This window comes from Chelonia mydas, chromosome 8 (genome assembly GCF_015237465.2).
Source record: "Chelonia mydas isolate rCheMyd1 chromosome 8, rCheMyd1.pri.v2, whole genome shotgun sequence".
In the NCBI taxonomy this organism is placed as follows: Eukaryota; Metazoa; Chordata; order Testudines; family Cheloniidae; genus Chelonia; species Chelonia mydas.
Genome location: NC_057854.1, coordinates 82,999,945 through 83,006,532, shown reverse-complemented (window position 1 = coordinate 83,006,532; position 6,588 = coordinate 82,999,945). Strand labels below are relative to the sequence as shown.

At 44.8% G+C, this 6,588-nt stretch overlaps 1 long non-coding RNA gene across 1 annotated transcript in view; it reads left to right on the top strand.

Moving 5' to 3' along the window:
* Positions 1-409, top strand: part of LOC122461568 — a 28,402-nt gene extending 27,993 nt beyond the window's left edge. The window contains exon 3 of the long non-coding RNA XR_006283523.1: positions 254-409. This is a non-coding gene — a long non-coding RNA (uncharacterized LOC122461568). The remainder of the gene's footprint in view (positions 1-253) is intronic.
* The last annotated feature ends 6,179 nt before the right edge of the window (positions 410-6,588 follow it).

Sequence of the window (6,588 nt, the reverse complement as noted above, 5' to 3'; positions counted from 1 at the left end):
AGTGTTGATAGGTGCTATACATACAAAATGACGGTGTCTAAATTATTTGTTCCTACTCAGGTTTCAGGGTAGCAGCCGTGTTAGTCTGTATCCGCAAAAAGAACAGGAGTACTTGTGGCACCTTAGAGACTAACAAATTTATTAGAGCATAAGCTTTCGTGAGCCACAGCTCAGTTCATCGGATGCATGGAAGGGAACGCACACACACACAGAGATAAGTGGGAACTATACAAACGGTAAGACAAGGTGTGAGAATAGTGAATCTGTTTCCCTAAATTAAGTATTCTCACACCTTGTCATCTGTCTAAATGGGCCATCTTGATTATCACTACAAAAGTTTTATTTCTCCTGCTGAAAATAGCTCATCTTAACTAATTAGCCTCTTACAGTTTGTATAGTAACTTCCCACTTATCTCTGGGTGTGTGTGTGTTCCCTTCTATGCATCCGATGAAGTGAGCTGTAGTTCAAGAGAGCTTATGCTCTAATAAATTTCAGAGTAGCAGCCATGTTAGTCTGTATTCGCAAAAAGAAAAGGAGTACGTGTGGCACCTTAGAGACTAACAAATTTATTTACGCATAAGCTTTCGTGAGCTACAGCTCACTTCATCATTAGTCTCTAAGGTGCCACAAGTACTCCTGTTCTTGTTCCTACTCAAGAGATCTTGGAGTCATTGTGAATAGTTCTCTGAAAACATCTGCAGCAGCAGTCAAAAATGTTAGGCACCCTTAGGAAATGGATAAATAAAAGGGAAATATGACACTGTATCAGGGGTGGGCAAACTTTTTGGCCCAAGGGCCACATCTGGGTTGTGCAACTGTATGGAGGGCTGGGTAGGGAAGGTTTATACCTCCCCAACCAGCATGGCCCCTGCCCCCTATCCACTTCCTACCCCCTGACTGCCCCCTTCAGAACCACTGACCCATCCAACCCCCCCTGCTCCTTGACCCCTGACTGCCCTGACCCTCTAACCATACCCCTGCTATCTGACAGTTCCCCTGAGACTCCCACTCCTATCCAACCCCCTGACCGCCTCCCCCCCCAAAACTCCACCCCATCCAACCACCCCATGCTACTTGTCCCCTGACTGCCCCTCCAGACCCTCTGCCCCTTATCCAACCCCTCCCTGCCCCCTTACCAGCCACCAGAGCCAGCCACGCTGCCTGGCAGGAGCAGCGGGTCAGAGCACTGGTGGCAAGGCGCGATGAGGGGGTGGGTGTTGAGGGCTAGTCTCCCCCATCGGGAGCTCAGGGGCCGGGCAGGATGGTCTTGCGGGCCGGATGTGACCTGCGGGCTGTAGTTTGCCCACCTCTGCTCTATATAAATCCATGGTATGCCCACACCTTGAATACGGTGCAGTACTGGTTGCCTCATCTCAAAAAAGATGCATTAGAATTGGAAAAGGTACAGAGAAGGGCAACAAAAATGATTAAGGGTATGGAACAGCATTATGAGGAGAGATTAAAAAGATGGGCTATTCATCTTGGAAAATATTACTGAGGGGGGATAAGATAGAGGTCTATAAAATCATGACTGGTGTGGAGAAAGTAAATAAGGAAGTGTTTATGATGCAAGAACTAAGAGTCACAAATGAAATTAATAGGCAGCAGGTTTAAAACAAAAGGAAGAAAGAATTTCACGCAATCAACCTGTGGAACTCATCATCCAGGGAAAGGATGATCAGATGCCCCGCTATTAGGGGCTTTGCCTTATATAGGTAACCTATTACCCTCTGGACCAATTTTTCATACGTGCTATCTGGACATCCCTACCAGGGGATGTTCTGAAGGCTGAAACCATAATGGGGATCAAAAAATGGATAGATAAGTTCATGTAGGATAGGTCTATTGATGGCTATTGTCCAAGATGGATGGGGATGCAACCCTATGTTCTGGGTGTCCATAGTCTCTGACTGCCAAAAGCTGGGAGTGGATGATGGGATGGATGGCTCCCTGTTCTGTTCATTCCCTCTGAAGCACTTGGCATTGGCCACTGTCAGAAGAAGAATACTGGGTCAGATAGACCATTGCTCTGACCCAGTATGGCCATTCTTATGTTAATACAAATATTCCACTCGTATAAAATTGCAGTAGAAATATAGGCAGGCTGTAATTCCTTGTGTTTGAAATTCAGGTACTAGCAAAATATACCTACTTTTGGAGGCGGTGTAGAAGCACCATAATCTCGCATGGTCGTGATCAGGTCTGGAGCAGTGCATCTTATTTCAAAGACATCAACAGTGTCTTACCCGAGTGCAGAGACACTGCTGTATTGATGGCTGAGAAGAGGCAAAATCAGGCATTCGTTTGTTTCCATTTCTCATCCTACAACAGCTGATGGTGTCTAGCAGTGAACTGTTTCTCCACTAAAAAGAAAAGGAGTACTTGTGGCACCTTAGAGACTAACAAATTTATTAGAGCATAAGCTTTCGTGAGCTACAGCTCACTTCATCGGATGCTACTCTGAAACCTGTTTTTCCACTGTATAACATTCATTTACAAGCTTACGAATAGCATCCTTTCAAACTGACTTTCTTTCCCCAGTTGGCAGGCATTGATTCCCCCTCCCCTTTGTATTTCTAACTGATCTGATATTAGCATAGATTTACTTGTTTGTGTATTACGAGCATTCATGATGTCAGCACAGCTCTGAGAAGTGTTTTAAGTTACTTGTTGCTGTAAAGATAGTAGGGGGAGCTCACAACATTTTTAAAGTCATGTAAAAATAGTGGTTTTAATTCCTCAGAGAAGTAATGAACACTAGGTAATACATAATCAGAATTCAGAGAACCTTGCCCCTCAGATTACAATCTTTTTAAGGCTAGTTTAATCTTGATATTGTTCACTGTTACTGCACTTTATATTGGAGGTGAACCTTAAAAAGACAAGATAAAACATTTTAACAGGAATGATGCAATATTGTACTTTTAACACTACCAATTACTTTACTTGTTAAGTAATTTAGATTATATTTTAACAGGTTTGCAAAGAATAGAATTTTTTCATAAATTTTGGTTTTTAAAAATGTAAACAAAAAGTTATTTTAAAAGAATTTCAGCATGTTTTGAATGCTGAAGAAACCCAAACACAGAAGCATTGTGCTGGAGCATGGTTTCCAGAATGTGACACTGACCAGTTTGGTTTTATTGAATACTATGACTGAAGTGCAAAAAATAAACATCTGAAATGATGGATTCAAATGTCAATTTTACAGGGTGCTGAGATTTTGAGTGCTGGGCCTTTAAAATCGGCACAGCACAGCTGTGGTTGGGTCCAGCTGCTGCTACTACTGTATGTAGTCTCAAGAACAGAGGGAGGAATCTTGGAAATACAATACCTTTTCAGATCAGCTCACATCAGCTTTAATGAACAAAAAAGAAGCAGCATTCAGCAGCGGGATAAATCATAACTTTTAACATAAAAGAAACTGTTGCATCATGGCATATGGCGCAAGAAAACAGTACACAGTTAATGATTAACTATAACCATGGTCACCTGAAAGAAACTGTCCAGTTGGCACTATGCTGTATACTGTGGCTACTCAGACCCACAGAGTAATGGCATGAATAGAATCAGATCCTTCTATTCTGAAAGCACAGAGCCTACTATGTGAGCTAGAGGCGACTTTTCCATAGCTGGTAGCACTGTAGGGCCTATGACTCACTTGAGCTAGTTTGATTCCAGTAAGTACCCACCCTAGCTTGTGGCAATAGGTAATGACAAATGTGTAGAATACTTTTGCACGACTTGCCCCTGACCCCAGCAGCAAGCAGCAGATTTGCAGTTTAAATGAACAAAGCGCCTACAGTGTAGCAGTGCCAGGCCAGCTATTTGATCTCAAGATAGAAACAGAGAAAGTATTAAAAAAGGCCATACACCAGTGCAAACAAAAGGCCACCCCAACATCGGTACCAGTCTGGGCCATAGTAACTGAGATGGACGCAGGGTGTCATAGACAGGGGCTAGGTTTCCCTAACCTAGGGCTTGAGGCTAATACAAAAAGTAAACTCTGTACGGCCCAGCAGCAAACAGGGTCCCAATCAAGAAGGGGATAGTCAAGGAAATTAAGAAGTGGAAAATTCAAAACAGAAAAAAGGACATTTTTTTTCATGACTTGTACCTAGACTGTAGAATGCATTGCCACAGGCATCAGAAGCCAAACACTTAGCAAGATTCAAAGAGGAATCGGACATTTATCTGGATAGCAAAAATACCTAGTTAGAAGAGTTAATGCTAGCAAAAATATAGGAAGAGATATTAAATCTCATGCTTCAGGGCTTAAGCCTGGCTCTGTTAGGGATTAGGAGGTTTGTTGCACCTCCCTCAGACATGTGTTGCTGGCTACTGTCAGAGACAGGATATTGAACTAGATCAGAGGTTTTCAAACTGTGGGGTGCAGATCAATGTTCGCTCTAATTTTTGACAGGCCGTGTGCGCAAAAAATTTCTTCTGTGCAAATTTTTGTGCATGCAGTGTTTCGCTGTGTGCGCAGGGTTTAGGATCGGTGTGCGCACAGACACGCGCACAGCTTAGAGGGAACAGTGGTGCAGAGGAACATCCAGGAGGTTCAAGTGGCAATCCCAGATGACTTGGGCTTCAGCCTCATAGAATCATAGATGTGGCAGGGCTCACGGAGGGAGCGCCTCTTCCACCCCACCTCACTTCTTTTTGTCTGCGCTGGAGAGGGGCACAACCAAAAATTGTAACTGAAAGGGAGGACTCAGCTCAAAAAGTTTGAAAACTGCACTAGATGCAGTATAGGTCTGATCTAATATAGCACAGTTCCTGTGTTCCTGTCATAGCTGCCAAGATTTGTGTGACTCTAAGTGTAACATTTCTTACCAGTGGTAGTCACTAATCATAGAATCATAGAATATCAGGGTTGGAAGGGACCTCAGGAGGTCATCTAGTCCAACCCCCTGCTCAAAGCAGGACCAATCCCCAATTAAATCATCCCAGCCAGGGCTTTGTCAAGCCTGACCTTAAAAACTTCTAAGGAAGGAGATTCTACCACCTCCCTAGGTAATACATTCCAGTGTTTCACCACCCTCTTGGTGAAAAAGTTTTTCCTAATATCCAATCTAAACCTCCCCCACTGCAACTTGAGACCATTACTTCTTGTCCTGTCCTCTTCTACCACTGAAAATAGTCTAGAACCATCCTCTCTGGAACCACCTCTCAGGTAGTTGAAAGTAGCTATCAAATCCCCCCTCATTCTTCTCTTCTGCAGACTAAACAATCCCAGTTCCCTCAGCCTCTCCTCATAAGTCATGTGTTCCAGACCCCTAATCATTTTTGTTGCCCTTCGCTGGACTCTCTCCAATTTATCCACATCCTTCTTGTAGTGTGGGGCCCAAAACTGGACACAGTACTGCAGATGAGGCCTCACCAATGTCGAATAGAGGGGAACGATCACGTCCCTCGATCTGCTCGCTATGCCCCTACTTATACATCCCAAAATGCCATTGGCCTTCCTGGCAACAAGGGCACACTGCTGACTCATATCCAGCTTCTCGTCCACTGTCACCCCTAGGTCCTTTTCCGCAGAACTGCTGCCTAGCCATTCGGTCCCTAGTCTGTAGCGGTGCATTGGGTTCTTCCGTCCTAAGTGCAGGACCCTGCACTTATCCTTATTGAACCTCATCAGATTTATTTTGGCCCAATCCTCCAATTTGTCTAGGTCCCTCTGTATCCTATCCCTGCCCTCCAGCGTATCTACCACTCCTCCTAGTTTAGTATCATCTGCAAATTTGCTGAGGGTGCAATCCACACCATCCTCCAGATCATTTATGAAGATATTGAACAAAACCGGCCCCAGGACCGACCCCTGGGGCACTCCACTTGACACCGGCTGCCAACTAGACATGGAGCCGTTGATCACTACCCGTTGAGCCCGACAATCTAGCCAACTTTCTACCCACCTTATAGTGCATTCATCCAGCCCATACTTCTTTAACTTGCTGACAAGAATACTGTGGGAGACCGTGTCAAAAGCTTTGCTAAAGTCAAGAAACAATACATCCACTGCTTTCCCTTCATCCACAGAACCAGTAATCTCATCATAGAAGGCGATTACCTTCCCTTGGTGAATCCATGCTGACTGTTCCTGATCACGTTCCTCTCATGTAAGTGCTTCAGGATTGATTCTTTGAGGACCTGCTCCATGATTTTTCCGGGGACTGAGGTGAGGCTGTCTCCCACATGACCCCTGAGCAATGCGCAAAGGCCACAGCTGAGCTTTCTCCCCAAATCTTGCCAGTGCTACCCCATTGGGTGCACTAAGCAGGGATATTTTGTGTCCCCCAACACATACTAATAATTAATAGGGGGCCCCCTTGAGCTGGCAGGGCAATTGCTTAGCCTGCTTATGCCTAGCACCAGCTCTGCTCACAGTGGGCCACGCCCATTTCTGCTGCTGGGGGAGACCCCATGGGGGAAATTGGGAAATTAGTGATTTTTTTCTCACAAGCAAGAAAGGTCACAAATGGGGCTGCACAACATTTCCCTTCCACCTGAAGTTAGTTAGTGGTCCCCCTAACTTGGTATATTAGGAAACCCTTGGCCAATGTTGGGGGCATGGGATGAGATGA